Source organism: Ambystoma mexicanum, chromosome 6q (genome assembly GCF_040938575.1).
Source record: "Ambystoma mexicanum isolate Mex_15411 chromosome 6q, UKY_AmexF1_1, whole genome shotgun sequence".
Taxonomy (NCBI): domain Eukaryota; kingdom Metazoa; phylum Chordata; class Amphibia; order Caudata; family Ambystomatidae; genus Ambystoma; species Ambystoma mexicanum.
The window spans coordinates 717298890-717316994 of record NC_090937.1 but is presented as its reverse complement, the minus strand read 5'-3'; the positions used below and the strand labels follow the sequence as shown (position 1 = coordinate 717316994).

The 18105-nt window shown below is 46.7% G+C and overlaps 1 protein-coding gene across 3 annotated transcripts in view; it reads left to right on the top strand.

Annotated features, from left to right (window-relative positions):
* The window catches only part of SLC10A7 (solute carrier family 10 member 7), a 1071777-nt gene that overhangs the window by 800384 nt on the left and 253288 nt on the right, over positions 1-18105 (top strand). The window lies entirely within an intron of this gene.

The window sequence follows — 18105 nt, the reverse complement described above, 5'->3', positions numbered from 1 at the left end:
TGCAAAACAAGTGGTGAAATCGCCATTTAACCAAATGCAGTGAAACTGCTGCAACGAGGTGGGCAAGTTCAATTTCATCATCCACCTAATTAATGACATCTTACCTGTTAGTTCTTCCACTAATGATTATTAATGCCAGGTTATTTGGTTTTACTGTAACAGGGTTCTTCATGAAAGTGGACTTCCAATTTTGGACTAAATCCTAACAAACATGATGTGGAAAGTTTGTGGGTAAGGTCCCATTATAGGTGGAGACCATTCCCAGTGAAATGCAGCAATCACACCAGTGTCAAACTACATTACCTACTCAAATCTGTATTCTGGCAAAGTCTTTAAGCCAATCTAAATAGTTTACAAACAACTACTAACACGTTTAGCTTTAATTAGTGCTCATCAAAGATATACAGCTTAATCCACATAGGAGCACCAACTCCTCCCCAGTATAAATAAAAGCCAAACGACTTGTATGCATAGAGTGGAGCATCCTTTATGCAAAACAGTGAAAGGAACTCTGAATATTTTCTACCTAAGAAATTTACTACACATCAATCACTGAAGCTAAACAATATTTTGTCTATTTTTACTTTACTTTTATTCATTTGTATAGCCACCATAAGACCCGGAGGCATGAAGGCGCGACAAACAAAAGGCAATGTACTGAACAACAAACTGATAGCCGAATATAACCCTTAAATAAAGAGCAACGTCTTGTTTCCTAAATATTGCTATTGAGTCAATGGGGGTCATTACTAGTTTGGAGGTAGCCATGGTGCTAATAGCTAATAGCACCATGGCTGCCTCCAAACCCGTGTCAGGGTCTGTGGTGTCGGAATGGGGACTTACCGGGACAATCCGACCCTTGCGGTCGTGGTAAGTTCCCATTCCGAAAACCATTCCCCATTCCCATTCAAGCCCCCACAGGTCTCAATGGGAATGGGGAAGGAGCTAATAACGGGCCCGCAAATTGCGGGCCCGTTATTAGCTCCCTGGTCCCTTAATGGGTCCCGCTAAGGGTGGCTGGTAAAACTAGCCGGCCCTTGTGGGACCCGCTAAGGGACCTCAGAATGTGGCGGTAGGGTGTTAACGGCACCGGCATACTTACCGGTGCCGTTAATCCCCTATCGCAGTACTCGTAATGACCCGATTGTCTCTGTTATCATCTCTATATTCTCACAAGCTCTGTAAGCATTGGATGGAGTGAAATACCTCGCACAGAGAGCTGGAAAACGTCATACGTTTTCACCATTCCAGGCTGAAGGTTTCAGCTTTTGGATACTAAAGCATCATCCAATTCAGCCTGGAATTAGTCAAAGCAACTTCTGAAGTATCATTCCATCTCATTAGGGCTCTTAGGATACTTAAGTGTTAGCACAGACAGAAGCAGGGCAATAAGTACAAGTGAACCCAAAATGTGCAGAAGCACAAAAGATATGAGTAATTGCAGCAGCTGTGAGAAGCCTATGGGTGTTCTCACTTCTACTCACCTGCGATACTCTATGCAGGTGGCCAGAGAAAGGCCATCATCGCTTTTTGGATCCTGTCCCTGGGGGGGTGGACAAGCGAGGGAGGATCACCTGGATAGAGGGTCCGCTGGGATTTGAGTTGGAATTCCCTTGGGTGAGACACAGTATTCCACATCGTCCTTTCAGAAAGGAAACCCTATCCCAGATGTGGTAATGGGATATTGCTCACCTTGTTTCCTTGTCTCTGAGAAGGGTAGAATATACTATCACCATAGACATGCTAAGCAGAGGAGGAGAAAGAGTGGGGTTGAGATACTTAGGAACAAATCCCAGAATCCCCCGGGTCATTAAGACAAACAGATTAATGTTTCCCCGACCTTTATGGGTCATTATAAGATTGTTCCCCTCCAATCCCCTCTTGGGATGCATAACAGTACTGAGACAAGGAAGAAAAAACTAGGCGTCATGCAGATTGCACCTTTTGCCCATTCAAGTACTGGGACAAGGAAGATTCATGGAGGTCAGGCATGTCCTGATAATGAGAGCTAGGCAAAAGTAATGAATGAAACACATCTGTAGCCCATTACCAGACCTCAGGTGTATAAAAGGTGCAACATTGAGTCGGAAGAGAGAGAGGAAGGGGGAAGCAGAAGGTGCTGTGCAGGAGCGAGCGAAGCCGAGATGCTAGTATGTAGAATGAGACCCTGGAAGCCCTGCTGGATGATTGATGCAGGACGGAGATCCTGAAAGGTAAGGCGGACAGCAGGCGCTGCCGGAGAGCGAAGGCAAATCTACTCCAAGAGTACACTTATTTAAATGAAAATAGCATTTATGGAAAACTGAACTAATTGAATGAATGCAGTAGATAGTAAGATAAGCTGCAATTAATGAACATTGAATTGAAAACAAAAGGAAAAGCTAAGGACTCTGAATAAAGTAGAATCAAGAATGAGGAACCACTCCTATGAAAGTTGTGAAGCTACATTTAAGAAACTGATCAAGAACCGTTTCTTATGGTAACGTTGTGAAGCCGTAATTAAGAAGCTGCTTGTTTGACTGAATATTGAACTTGCGCCTAGACCAGAGAACCCCTATATGCCAACAAGGAGGTGTTGCTGTAGTGAAAGTAAAAAAACAACTATTGATGAATATCAGACTTGGGAAAGGGAGCCCTGAGTTGCAAAGAATTGTGGAAATCCAGTGAAAAGACAAAGCTTCAAGATTGTGTTAATATTAAACTTGGGGAAGAGAACCCTGAGACTTATTGCCCTGGAATTGTATTGCCCTGGAACTGTGTTGAACTCATGTAATGGCATCCTGACTTCAGAAAAGTGTGGCACTGTATTTCTACAAAATCCAAATGAAGGTAAATTTGAACATTGTGGTGAACGGATTTGACATTGGGGAAAAGAAGCTGAAGAGTAAGCCAGAGCTGGAAGTATCTCAGAACTTTGTTTGGAACACTGCTTGATTTATGGTTGGCATCCTTACAAATTGCTGTGTATCATTTGTGAGGGCAAGTATAGGTTTTGGAAACACAGACTTTTCAATTGAACAAACTGACACAGACTTTCCTTAGTTTCTTTAGTTAGGGAAATCCCACCTTAGCATACGGCAAGTCAGACCTTGCTCCATCCTGACCTTTTCTTTAAGAAAGCCTTTTTGTTACATATTGAATCCGTTGTCTGTGTCTCCTTCCATGATGCCAATCTCACACAGTTGTCCAGAAAACAGAGAATCACCTAAGCAGGTAGATTCCTACACTTTCCTTCTCTTCACGTATCTGCATTTTTCTGCCCCTTTCTCTGTAGCACTCTCTACACCTGTAGCTTCATACATCCAAACATTGCTCTCTATTTACTTTTCTCTCCCTTGGCATACTTCTTTGTGTATACATTCCCTGCAGCTCTTGGTATCCCTCCCTTCAGCTCTTTACATTGGACTCAATGGACCTGATTTACAATTCTTTTTAAATGTGACTTCCCCATATTGAATCATTTTCGTAATTCAGGCCCAATATCTCTACCGTGCTCTCTTTCTCAGTCTATATGTGTAATCCATTGTAAAAAACAGGAACTCACTATGCTGCCAGTCTGTGTTTCTAAGGAGAGCACAGACTCGATAGTAACCCCCTATGCTAGTGACTAACAGAGCTAGAATGCAGGTGTGACCCTTTGAATCTAGCTAGCAAAAGGGACTCATGAAGAGACAGAACACTGTACCGCGAGTGGGTGGGATACAGTAGTACAGATATATACAGGAAGTTTAAAATGGTACAGCGTGGAGAAGCCAGATAGAGGAGCACAAAGGTTACAACAAATGCTCAGGTTGTTTGAGTAACGGAGGCAAGGGGATTGGCTGGTTGGAGTGGGAACATGTGATGGTCTCTGTAAGGAAGTGTGATGACGTGCCCTCCATAATCTATGGTGTAAACCCATGTTAGCAGTCTGTTTTCCAGTACTGTAGTCCGTAGATATGAGCCCCAGCACATCTGCCAAAATAAAAGCCTATGAAATTATGAAGATGTCTTCATCAGCAGTAACATTGGCAAGTGGAGTGGGAGTTCGAATAATTATTTTTTGGTAGGTGTGCATAAAAGGACCATGGACAATCAAAGGGGAGGGGATTAGCTGAGAACGAGAGCAAAAAGGATCAATTTAGATTGCTCTTCTCTGGGTGTCCACATGTCCACCCCAGCACCGTTCAGAACTGTTGCTAGATTCCATGGCCTTAGGTGCCTTGGATGATCTACATCAGGTGTGTGTAACCTTTGGCAATCCAGATGTTTTGGACTACAACTGCCATCATCCCTAACCAGCATTGTCAATAACCAGATATCATGGAAAGTGTAGTCCGAAACATCTGGAGAGTCAAAGGTTGCAGACCCCTGCTCTACACACTTGAAGCTAAACTACAGGACAAACAATCCCTACTACCTAGTGTACAAGTAAATACCACAAACCAACACTCAGTTCACCATCAACAGTCTGTGGGCGAGTGGACGCAATCAGGGCAGTTTTCAAACATCTTTCAAGCAGAACCAGGCTCATATGTTCTTTAACATACAACTAGCCAGTGCTAAAAGCCTCATGCCAGGATTTCAAGAAATCAGGCGGATCTGTATTGTTTTCCCCACAACTTTTCAACCAAACCTCTGGACAACAGAAACCTCCAGTAGAGCTCAAAATCCACCACTAAAGGAACCACTCAGAACCAACTGCTCCCTCTTATTCAATTTTCCTCCTATCCTGAACTCTCCTCCCCACCCCTTCCCCATCTTTCTTACATTGCCCACACTATTCAATTCAACCTACAGAGCTGGCATAAGTCTATCCAGTTTCATGGCAAACTAACAGAGCAGTACCACACGCCCCTCTAGCCCAATATCGCCCCTTACACTGGTGGACAACCATGTTTCCTTGGCACTGATCAACTAATCATCCTTGGACTCTTATTTTGGGGTGATGCACTCCCGAATCCTTCTGCCAAGCCACTGCTCACATGCAATGATACTGGCACTCAGGATTCTGGTACTTCCGGACGGCAAGTATCCGCACTAAAGGATTTGCACCTACCTTTCCCTCTATTCACTGTCAGCCCCACCCTCCCTCTATTTGGTGCAGAGTCAGGTGCAACAAGGCCAGGCAAATGCCAGTGGTGCACTATGCAAGACTACTTTCACTGTACACTAGTTTAATATAATGTAAATAAAACTTTGTTGTGAGTAGGAAAGAGTAGAAGAACTGTTTTGTGCTGCCAATCTCTAGTACACTGTGGCGTGATTATTCAATAGTTTCCTCTTTAACTAAGGCAGTAACAATAGTGGAGCTCTTTCACGAGGCACTGCTTGCCTCGTAATACTGATCCAAAGTATTTGTAGACCTGTGTGGGTCGGATGAGGTGGGCAGACTCATAGGTGCCTTTTTCATATATTTTGTTGGGAGTATTTTTCAGAATACTCTTTGCCAGTTCCACAGTAGCTACATATATCAATGAGCTAGGAACACTCACTTAAGTGTCCTCAGTCAGAGCAATCCATAACCTTCAACGTCTGCCTCACACATCCAGTCTTGCATGCCTAAAACTTGCAAGCTCTTCAGGATACTGTTCTTAATAAAGGTCTGGATAGGCCTGTTTGAATGAATAGTTGCATTCTGGAGGGTATGAGCCAATGTAGCACTGTCTCTTTTTAGTTTCATTTGGATTTGGAACATGTTAATCACGGCTTGATGAACAAAGTTCAAAAGCTGTAGAAACAAGCAATAGGGTGAAGAGGTAAGGGTTGTTGCTGTTCCTGATGTAGAGCATGTTGCCAACATGGACTGTAACCATTTCAGTGATGTATCTGAGCCTAACACCAGACTGTTGTGACCGAGGAAATTTGAGGGTGTCTGTTGGTGTTCACATATGACTAAGGATCATTCAAGGAACTTGCCAAGAAAAGACAGTTTGATGGAGTGCGTGAGGCTAGGGGATGGAACCGGATGAACCTGGCAGCCAGGATCAACATCCTGCTCCATGAGGTGGGCTTTGGAGGAGGTAAATGGGGATTCCCCTGGTCTCTCAGTTCATCCCTAGTCTGGATTGCAAGACTGGTCATCTACCTGGCAAACATTAGCATAGTGGTGATGTCACAGAGAGTTATCATGTAAAGCAAGCCACATACAGACCTGCCACTGCATCCATGGGCCAAGTAGCTTAGTGTAAGAAACTTGGTTTGCAGAAAAGTCAAGGTTTGCAGGGGCTGCTCACTGGAAGATTAGTGAGCCCCTGCCATTCCTGCTTGCAGAATTATCAGAGTACTGCTAACCATAAAGTCTTAAAGGGATGCACAGTGGAAGCAAAAATGGCCCTCATGGATGAGTGCAGGAACATGAGTTATGCGCTATGGGCCAAGTAATGTCAGATGCATGCTTTAACCTTAGCCAGCAAAACACTGGGGTGGTCTGCTAGCCGATAGATTAGCTGAGGAATCTGTAGCGTGTGAGCAATACCCATTCACATATTATGCTCACTCCACTTGCACGGCTGAACACTATTGGTAGTGTGGAGATGCAGGTGCAGACTAGAACATGACAGCGTGGTGATGAGGTGGAGGGGAGAGAGAGCACAGAGGAGAACGATAAGAGCTCAGAGACAGTGAATGAGAGTACAGAGAGAAAGTGGAGAAGGTAGGGAGTGGAATGAGATGGAGAAGAGTGCCACATGTTTATGCACAATACAGGATCTGGTATAATCCTCAACTCAGAAGTTAACTGACTGTCAACCCTAAGTTGAGGGTGTTGACCTTAGGTTGGCAGGGTTATTGTTTATTTGTGAAACGTAAAGTGCCTCTGTTGCCGATGTAGGTAGCTCTGGAGGAATTTCAGTTATGACAACTGTTTCGTGAGGCCCTCTGTGTCTAGGTTGATCTGTGTCTAGATACGTTTTGCAATTCATCCTTCAAAACCTTCTGGATTCTACCTTCTTTTTAAGGAGAATTACATTTTCGTGTTAGACACACATTCTTATTTCCATGGATCCTATGAACATGTGAAGAAATATGTATTCGGCAACTTATCATTTGGCAGTGATTGAGTTAAAAATCCACACTCTGTGTCTTGTTAAATTCTATTCAGAAAATATAAAGGTCTACATATAATGTTTTCTGCATGCTTCTCGCCACTTCCGTGCTGATTCATTTTACATGTATAGAACCACTCAGTTAAAAAACACATTAATTTCTTTGCTTCAAAACCTTTTTCTTAAAATAGGTATCTATCGGGCGTGGCTTGAAGCCGCTGCGAGAAGCATGGCTCCTTAGAAGCTCCTGATGTGCTCCTGACTTCGAGCAGAATAGTGCCGGCTCCTCTGTCCAGTTTTGCATAGAATCGAAAATATGGCATGCGTAGGCAACGTTGCATGAATCGCCCTCAAAATCCAGTGACAAACCTCAGTGGTCTCGGTAGAAACAGCAGTGGGACTACCCACTCGGCATTGGCAACCGCATAGAAAATGGCGCCCACAGCCATCCATCGCTGGAACACTGTCACCACAATGGAGGAGGAGCCCTGCGGGCAAAGCAACATCCGTGGCCCAGCTTTACTTTCCGGGGGCAGCCGTGACAACTTTGCTGCATGCGCTCTTTTTCCCCTATAAAGCACCATCTGACTCCTGCACCCACGCACCGGGGCTTATTGGCATTCCCTCCCACTGTCTCGGCCCGGGAGCGCAACCGTTGCCCCTCGCTGTGCAGCCCTGCGGCACCCATAATCATCGCTGGAACCCTGTTGCCGCCACGGTCAAGGAGCTTGCGGGGTAAGATGACACCTGTGGACTGGCTTGGCGGTCTGAGAACCACTTGCGGCAACTTGACTGCTGGTGCTCCATCTCCCCTACAAAGAATCATCGGGTGCCTGCCTCAATGCGCCAGAGCTGACTGGCGTTCCCTCCCGCCTTCTCCACCGGGGGTGCGGCCGCTGCCCCTCGATGTGAGGTCCTACCGGGTACGCTGCCAACCCCGTGGTGGCTTATGCCCCAACATCCTGACCAGCCTGGAATTTAGAACGATTCATCCTGGGTTAGGGTCCCCGCACGTCGCTGGCAATGCAGGATCCCCTCTTCTATAAGACGACCTACGTCTCCTCTCCTTTGGGTTCTGCTGGCGCCATCCCACATTTGGCCGGCAGGAAGAGGAGCCGGTGTCGGCGCCCGGTAGCATAATTGGAGCCCCGTGGTCCCAAGAGGCGCAGGACTATAAACAGATTATTTCCCATCCGTGGGGCCCCTGCAATGTGGAGAGAAGCTTGCTCTTTGGTGCCTCTGGGGAGCACTGCAGCACTATCCAGGCACCCGCTTAATGAAGGTGAGCTCTAAAGGTTAACGGAGAAGGAATAGATCCTTGGTGCTCCTCTGGAGCACCAGTTACACTGCACTGCCTCAATCCCGGGGGGCCAGCTGAGCAGATTGGGGGACATCGAGAGAGTGCCTGCTCCAGTGTCCTTTCCGCGGACCTGGATGCCAGGGTGCCTCTCAGAAAAGCCCTTCACAGGTGTTCCTCACAGCATACTGGGGCTAAAAAAAAAGCTATCCTGCAGCGCTGACCTGTGGGCCTCTCTCGTGAAGGAACGCCAGACCCTCCAAGTGCTGCCCACAACATTGCATTGACCGGCATGACCTGGTGAGTTCAGCAAAGAGCTGACATGGTGTGAAGCTTCTTACCACCACAAAGAAGAAGCCACTCCTCTACCCCCGGGAGCGGATCTGGATGCCTCTCACCCCGCACGATCCGAATCGCTCAACAGGAGTGTCTCCTTGGTTCCCCTCTGAGCGTTGGCAAGGACAAAGGAGTGGACGAAGCACAGGCGGACTTATAACAACCCTATTCATCCTCATTCATCAGGCCGCAATGGCGAAAAGTGGCAAAACTTCCAAGCAGGCGGACATTGCAGTGCTCATGAGTGGCACCACCTCGGAAAAGGCAAAGAAGGGTGACATGCTGAGTGAGCCATCCTTGGGAATTGTCCCAAACCAGATCGCCACAGACACAGAACAATCCGCCACAAAATCAGACTTAAAAGACCTGCTCGTGGCCCTGACTAAGGAGATCCAAAAGGGCATTGAAGAAGTCTCGAAAAAGATTAACCTCCTGGACAAAAGAGTGGCGGATGTAGAATCTCTCATGGCGGAGTTGGAAAATGAGTGTGTGACCAGAAATTCGAATGGGAGCGAGGGCAGGACAGGATAGCCGCCCTGGAGGCAAGGTGCGAACTGCGGGAGGCGAAACAGGAGGACACAGAAAATAGGTCAAGACGCAACAACATTCGCCTCAGGGACATTCCAACAACTGTCCTGGACTCGGACCTTGAGGGTTATGTGTCGGATCTGTTTAGATTTATCATAATCCTCCCAGACGGTGCCCCACTTGAGTTAGACCGCGTCCACAGAATGGTCCCGAGACATCCGACATCTCCGCCAGACGTTCTTGCCAGGATCCACTTTTACAAAGTAAAGGAAGAGATCATGAGAGACGCTAGATCGATGCAACAAATCAACTTCAGAGGCTCTACTATCATGCTCTAGCGAACTCCACCCTTCAGAAACGGAAGGCTCTCAAGGTACTAATGGAATGGCTGCGGGTAAAACGTGTACTGTACTGCTAGGGATTCCTAACATCGGTAACATTTACTTGGGAGGGAGCCCAGAAGCAGATCCAGTCACTGAGAGAAGCTGAAAAATGTGTGGGTGTCTGTGAAGGAAGTGGAGATTCTGATGCAGAGAATGTCCCAACAGGCTGGAACGTCATGGACTACGGTCAGCAGGAGACGCATGATCCATGGTCCCCATCAGAAAACGACCAAACCGGACTAAGCATCTCATTCGCTGTCCACACTTCCGAGGTGGGAGAATTTACTTTGGGAGACTTTGGTGATACACTTACACATGCTGCCAAGCCAACATTCCAGGTGATTCAGTGGTGGTGTAAATCCTAGGATGGGGACAGGGTAGGGGGAAGGAGGGAGCTCGAGGTCCGAATGAGGGTGGCCGGCCTAATGGGGAAACACTCATGGCTTGCTGCATCCCCTTCCGCTGAATCAGAGTAGGTGCCGCTCCTCTCTGTGTCGAGTTGGGCCCGGTTGGCCTCAGTTGCTCGGTGCTGGAGCACCACCAGATGCACTGTTAGGTGGGTTGTGTTCAATCCTACCGGTTTGCAAGGCTGGGGAGTAGCTGGGGGAGGGACAGTGGGAGGGAAGGGGTTAGATTGGAGAGTGTTGGTACCTATTTACCTCTCCTCTCGCATTTAGCTAAGAAACACAACACATTGACATCGATTGGCAACCTAGAAACACATTGTCAGAGTAACCGCCATGTAGCGGCATACATGATCTCCAGCAGGGCAGCACCCATAGCTGAACCTACTATTGAACGTAATGGGGGCGAATGATGAGAGAGAAATCGGAATCCTCACATGGAACGTCCAAGGCCTCAACTACCCAGGGAAGCGTAGCTCTGTGGAGCACAAGCTGGGGCTATTGGATGGAGATGTGGTTTTTCTCCAGGATACTCGCCTACTGCATGCCGATGAAAAGTGCATTAAATTTAGGAGATATAAAACTTTTTTTTTGCCACATCTGGGGAGAAAAAACGAGGTGTAGCAATCTTACTAAGTGAGAGAGTCCCTCTAACAAACATCACAGTCAAGAGACCCCAGTGGGATATTACTCCTGGTGAAGGGGCACTTCATCGAGCGTCTTGTTACCATAATCGCAGTTTACTGCCTCAACGGTGCCCAGGACAAGTTTATTTCCGACTTGATCCCAACGATTCTGGCCTTCACGGAGGGTGTCTTTATTGTGGGGGGCGGGGGCTTTCACCTGGTTCCGGATCCCATGGAAGACAAAACTCTTCCCCCGACCAGAACAGATTATATACAGGCCCTTTCCCTTGCTAGACTGCTTATGGAAACATAGACTGTAGATGCATGGAGAGAATGCACAATAGCGGGACGAGGGACTACACCCATTATTCTCATGCACACAGGGGCTTCTCGCATATAGACATTCTGCTTGTCTCGGGTGACATCTACCCAAGCCTGGACAAAATAGACATACATACTCGGACGATGTCAGACCATGCCCCAGTTTCTGCAAATCTTAGCATAAAAGGTTCCACTTGTCCCCCTCAGAGATTCTGGAAGCTATATGACACCATCCTCCTGGATGAGAGTGTAAAAAGGGAAACCAGCGAAACACTCACCAATTACTTCACTGAAAATGCAACTCCTGACACAGCCTTGGATATTATCTGGGACGCCATAAAGGCGGTGGTTAGGGGTACTCTCATTAGTGAAGGGGCGGATCTCGAAAATAGCCGCAACCAAATTAGAGGGCGAGGTAGAATCTCTGGAAAAGGAGTTGCAGGTCCGTAGGTCACGGAAAATTGAGCGAGTATGCAAGAAAACTAACACTGCACTCGAAATGCACTGGGCTGATCGCACCACCAAATCGTTAGCCTACACTAAACACTTTTATTACAGTAAAGGCAATAAAGCAAACAGAGTACTTGCATATTAACTGAGAAGAGTTCACAGCAGGAATAACATCCTGAGGCTTATCGGGGCTGATGGTAGAACTCTTTATTCCGAGAAGGACAAAATGGAAGAGCTAGTGAATCATCACAGAGCAGTAATGTCCGGCCCACCCGCTCTCTGCGAGAACCTGCCCAGCTATTTAACCACCCACAACCCCCGAACCTCAGCCTCCCTGTTAGCCCTAGAAAATCCGATAACATCGGAGGAAGTCATGGAAGCCATCAAGTCTCTAAAAAACACTGCACCGAGCCCTGACGGGCTGACTGCAAAATGTTATAAAACCTACGCCCACATCCTCGCCCCCACAATTAACTACTCTATTTAACTCCTTTCTGTCCACGGGCACAGTCACTAAATCAATGGCGGAATCATTAACCCGACCTATAACCCTCCTTAATAATGACAGGAAAATATTATCGGAAATATTAACGTCAAGGCTGAAAGCACATCTCCCAGACATAATAGCCCGCAATCAAACTGGGTTCATCCCGGGAAGGGGAACACAAGACAACAGATGGACTATAGATCTTATAGAGAGTGTGTCAAGGACGGGGGAGGGGATGGCAGTACTATCATTAGACGCACACAAAGCGTTTGATCTGGTGGACTGGGGGTATATCAGTAAGGTGTTAGCACACTTAGGGTTTGGCCTGAACCTCTCAAGATGGGTAATGGCTAATTGTCATAACCCCACCACGCAGCTCTGCGTCAACAGTGCTAGATCTGAGCTGATCAATATAACTAGAGGCACCAGGCAAAGTTACCCCCTATTGCCACTGGTTTTTGCCTTATCTATGGAGCCGTTCGCTAACAGGATCCGGCAAAACCCCAAAATAAAAGGGCTCATGGTGGGGAAACAAGATAGCGCTATATGCAGACGATGTCCTCATAACAGCGACTTCGCTGAACACATCCCTGGGGCCCCTTTGGAAGGAGCTTGAGGAATTTGGCCGGGACTTTGGGTTCAAGGTGAATCTAGGTAAGTCCACAGCATTAGCAATCAATCTCACCAAAAAACAAGACAGCCCTCAGTCCCACATTACCGATCCCGTGGGTTGAATCCACGATCGATTACCTGGGGGTGCGGATCCCTAAGCACATCTTACGCCTGTGTTCGTGTAACTTTCCCCAGCTACTAGAAGAATTTCGGCAAGATCTGAAGCAGTGGGAGACTCAAGAAATGTCCTGGTTCGAGCGGATCGCTGCGGTAAAAATGAATCTGGTTCCTAGGTTATTCTACCAATGTGCAGCGCTCCCGGTAAATGTCCCAGCAAGCGAACTGATCACTTTGTACAGAAATATACAAAAATGTGTCTGGGGGTGTGGGGGGAACCAGAATAGCAAAAAGGATTATGCTCTGTGGGAGGGTGTTAGGAGGAATGGGGGTCCCGGACGTGATTAGATACGCACACGCAGCCCAACTCTTCCATGCATACACATGGTCCCAGCCTGTTGCTCAGCCTTTGTGGAAGCAGCTGGAAGAAGATTGGTGCCCGGTTCCCCCCCGTCAGAGCTTCCTCACCTACCACTGATTAAAGCACACACGAATCCGGGCCCCCTCTCGGCAACAAATGTGACCGTTCAAAGTTGGAAGACAGCAGCGCGAAAATGGGGCGGTAAGGGCCCCAGGGGACCTCTGCCCCCCCACCCCCCGTTTGGAATAACCCCGATTTCTCCCCGGGTAATCCCCCGCATGGCTTTGTAGCATGGAAGGAGGGAGGGCTGGGAAAGTTGTCAGATATGTTAGAGGGTGGCTCCCCCATCTCATTCGAACGGTGTAAAGAAAAGTTTGGGATAGGGGAGAACGAGAGGTTCCACTATGCCCAACTCCAACACTGGGACTCCACAGAACGGTCAGGGAGAATGGGGCCAGTGAACTAACGGCTCTTGAGAGTTCTTTACTATCTGCCGCTCCTAGGGGCAGGTTCTCAACACTCTACCGCCTGTTGGATAGAACGGACCCTGAAAAAAAGGAAAAGTACATGTTAGACTGGGAGGGAGACTTAGGCCGAGAGATATAGATTGAGGAATGGGGTAAGATGTGGACCAGGCTACATAAGAGCACACAAAGCATCTCAAACAGGGAAGGAGGCTATAAATTCTGTTATAGATATTACGTTACCCCAGCTCAGCTAAATAAAGCCAATCCCGAAATTCCCCCAAGCTGTTGGAGAGGGTGTGCATCTAATGGCTCCTTGTTCCACCTGGTGTGGTCTTGCCCAAAAGCCGAAGCATCCTGGAGGGAGGTGATAGACCACATAAAGGCAATCACTGGTCTGGCAATACCGTGGGATCCCGGCATTGTGCTCCTGGGGGATACAGGGGGAGGGGAATTCCCATTGTCGGGGCAGGTATCGCGGTTCTGCACACATCTCCTACTAGCTGCAAAAGTTGCTATGGCAAGGCTTTGGAAAAACGTGGATGGCCCCTCTGTCCCTTTATGGTGGTCAAAGTGTTGGGAAATTGTGGTGGCTGAGAAGGTAACAGCCATTTCGTCAGGAAACCTGAACTATTTCTTGAATACTTGGGCGCCATCATGGACTATGCTGAAAAATGTCCATGCCTCACCCCACTAACGCGCTGGCTCCAAGGAGGACTGAAATAACAGCACGGGGTGTTTGGGGTATATTGAACTATTGCCAGGGGGGGCCCCGTGGGAAAGTGCCTACTGCTATGTCCTTGGTCAACCTGCAGCCACCTGGACATGCTGCGTGCTATCTCTGTCAGATTGTGTTGTTGCGTAATACTATGCCAATGTCAATGTGTTTTCTATGAATACTTTAATAAAATGTTTGATTAAAAAAAATAGGTGCCTATCTCTTTAACAGGTGTTTATTTATTGTAAAGAAACATTTTACAATAATGCACCCAATTTTGGCACTTTGCTTTCTGCATAACAATCCCTTTACATTTTCTTCTAGATTAATGCACTTGCCCATGTAAGTAATGATATCACCTAACCATTCATTTCAAAGAATTGGTGTCTATCTCTAAACCCAATCACTTTCTTTTGGAAAGATGTGAGACACAATAACGGCTGCTTGATCCCTTAAAACTAAGTGATAATGATTATGCAGAGCAAAGCAATGCTTCTATCATAAGCCTTGTGCATCTTGAAATTACTGCTACCAGAAAGGTAAGGTAAGGTGGCAAACTAAGCTTAACCATCTAATACTGGTGCATGGTGCCGATGAGAGGCATATTTTACCTAAAAATCACCTCATATTAAAAACGCTCTAATACTACATACCTTCGGTTACTTTTATGCACATTCAATTATTGCATGTTTTTTAAGCAATCCAATGGTTAAATACTCAAACACTTTGTGCATTGAGTCAGTGAGCTTTTGTATCTTTCTTCTGCTTAACTTCACTTGCAGTAAACAAACTCCAGCCTGTATTCACCTGGACTTTGGATTGTGTCCCGATTGCTACTGCCCTGTGACTAAGGGCGGATGGACAAAAATTCCCATTTCCACTTTTGTGGTGGTCTTCCACACTGCACTGCCCCTGAAATCCATTTGGATTCCTGCCACCAGCAGATACATTTTTATTGTTCACATGAAAGTAGAATTTTGCCGGGTTTTTTTTTGCCAGGTTTTTTTTTGTGCCCTTTTTCCCTGCACGTGTTGACTGAAATTCATTAATCATATCCATGTGCCAAATCCACATGCGGGAGCTGCAAATGGGGTGTATTATCAAGTATTTGCAAAGTCCTCTTTTTTCAGTTAAGGAATAAATACGCCCGCAAGGTAATGTAGTAGTAGATCAATAGCACAGTCGAAAGACTGGTGTGGGTTTTACCTGACAGGCCTGCTTTTTTAGTGAAAATGTCCTGGAAGGAGAGTTGTTACCGCACTATCTGCCCAAATATGCTGGTGATTGATTACTGGACTGTGCTAGAACCAAGGACTCTGCCGCTGAGTGCTATGCATCGTCTGTGGCAGCTGCGTAACTTCCATCTATGCAGAATGTCCACCACTGTGTTGTGGATCAAAAGCCAAAGCATACCCAGGATCACACTAAATTCTCCTACATTGGATCTTTCATGGATTCACATTCTTTGAATATTCCCTGTGGTCATGCTGGGAATGGAATATTCAAAGCATGTGAATCCATGAAAGATACCAATGCCTGAGAACAGGATTTACAGGTAATCAACATATCCTTGTGGCACTTTCATCAAATTGAAAGCTATGGATTCAGTGTGTTCGTTGATACAAACCATAACACTGTCTATAGTATGGGAGGCAATGGGACCTGAAGTCAAGGAACAACCACCTGCTGCTGGCACCAGCTCTGATCATGGGATTTAAATAAGAGTTATCTGCTACTTCCTGGTGACAATTAGATCTATGGTGTTTCTTGTGGCCCCAGAGTCGACATACATCTACCAAAAGCATATAGGTCCTCGATACCTGTAGTTTTACCAATCGGGGTATGAGGTACAGCTGGCTGCAGCATATTAGCCCAGGAACATGATCCAGAATGATTTAGAGAAATGCTGATGATCCCATCTAGGGCCATGTCTTGCCGTTTCCTTACAGCTGCAACCTTTGAGGGCACTGGCAGGGTGCCAGTCATCCCACAATAACGGCATAAATCGAGCAGCAAGCAAAGGTGTTTTGCCTGCTGGGTTAAAGGGGGATGCACCCTTTTAATTTGCATGAGAGTTTAGCCAATGTTTCTAGAGATGGGCCCTGAACCAATTTCTTTCCAGGACGGAGAACCGTCAATTTTTCCTCATGTTTCCTTTCCAAAAGTCGTTGGTCTACCAAGTCAAGGAGTTCAGAGAAGGTGTTGGGTCTTCAGTGGACTAGGAAAAGGGTGTCTTTTAGCTCTTCCTTCAGGCCTCTGTAGAATAGGGATGCCCTCTTTTCCAGCTGGTGTTAGTTGCCCTTTGATGAAAGGCTGCTACATAGGTCAACCGGTCGTTTGAACTCTGTTTAATTTCCAACAGATATTGTTCTGTCTCTTGAGTTCGGTAGCAGGGAAAACTGGATCAGGGGTCAAAATCGTACAGAAGTGGCTTCAATAACCGATCCACCCAGTTTGTGGCCACACCTCCCAAATGACAGGACAATCGCAAACTTGGCAGAGACATTAGGAAAGGATTGTGGCCAGCACAGGAATTGTAGACTGCATTGCTTCATGAAGGTTCAAAAATCCAGGCGTCCCCACAGAACCGTTTAAGTGCTGCTGCTCAAAAATGGTATGTTGACTGCGGTGGCAGTGGGTCAGGCAGCTGCTTCTAATATTGAACCAGTTGCTGCTCCTGCACGAGGATCAGGAATGGGGTCATTATTTAGTAAAGGATTGACCTGCACCTTAAAGGTATGCATTTGCGCTTTCTGTTTGTCATGTGAGTTAGTCTACGTCCGCAATAGCTTGAATGAAGGTCAACACTGGATCCACAGTCTCATCCATGATAGACTGTCCGGTGTGAGAAACCTGAAGGCACTGTCACAACTAATCCCCAGAGATTTTCTGTTCAAGTGGCCAGGGAAGGGCCATCGATTTTGGATCCCGGCCATTGGGGTGGACTAGCGAGGGAGGATCACCTGAGTGGAGGGTCCTTGAAGATTGGGGAGACGGTACCTGAGGGCAAGGCACAGTATTGTCCCCTTTCCTGACATTGACTTACCCTTTCCTCCCTCAGCCTTTGCAGGATATTGCTGTCCATATCCTAATTTGCCCCCTGAAATTACACAAAGTACTGAGAAGAGGAAGATGCCACCAATGAGTAATACAGACTATCTATAGGAAACACCACTATAGTATTGGGACAAAGAAGAGGGATCCTGGAGACTACAGAGCTGAAGTTCAGGCATGTCCCAGTAATTGGTCTAATTGGAATCAGGCAAACAGTGCGAGTGAATCACACCTGAAACCCCTTTGTGGAGCTCAGGTGTATGAAAGGTGGAACATCAGTGATCTTGAGGAGAGAGTAGCAGGAAGGCCAGCCCAACCCACGAGAAGCAAAGGGATAACAGAACGCGGAGACACTGAAGGATTGCACAGTGAAGCAGAATGGAAATGCGTAGTGAGGGAGCTACGTCTCAAGGTATCTCTAGAAAAAAACTAATCACAAAAAATCAAGGAAGAAATTATGACTTTTTTTGGCTGATTTATCCTGAAATCTTTGCACATTTGTTTTGAAAAATAGATGTGGGGGGGGGGTAAGGGTATAACTTGAGGTAGAGGGAAGTGGGGGGGGGGTAAGAGGGGTCGCCCCACACATGACACTTTCAATTTTTTATTTTTATTTTTTTAATCTTGTTTTTTATCATGGATAACCGTGGAGTAGGGAATCTATGAGAGTGTCGGGCCCTGCCCTGTGGCCAAAAAGTGCTTGTTCCCCTGATTCCCCTGAATGGAAGTACCGGTCCACGGATTTCTGAGAGGCAGACCCTGACCTCAAATACAAGAAATCCTCTCAACAAGGAAGCTAAAAAAAAGAGCGCAGCGACCGGTGAGTTTCATAGAATACGAGAAACCCAGTGCATGTATGAAAGTTGCTACGTTGCGTTGTATCAGAGAGGTCACGTGCGATCGGCACGTTCTGGAAAGCCTC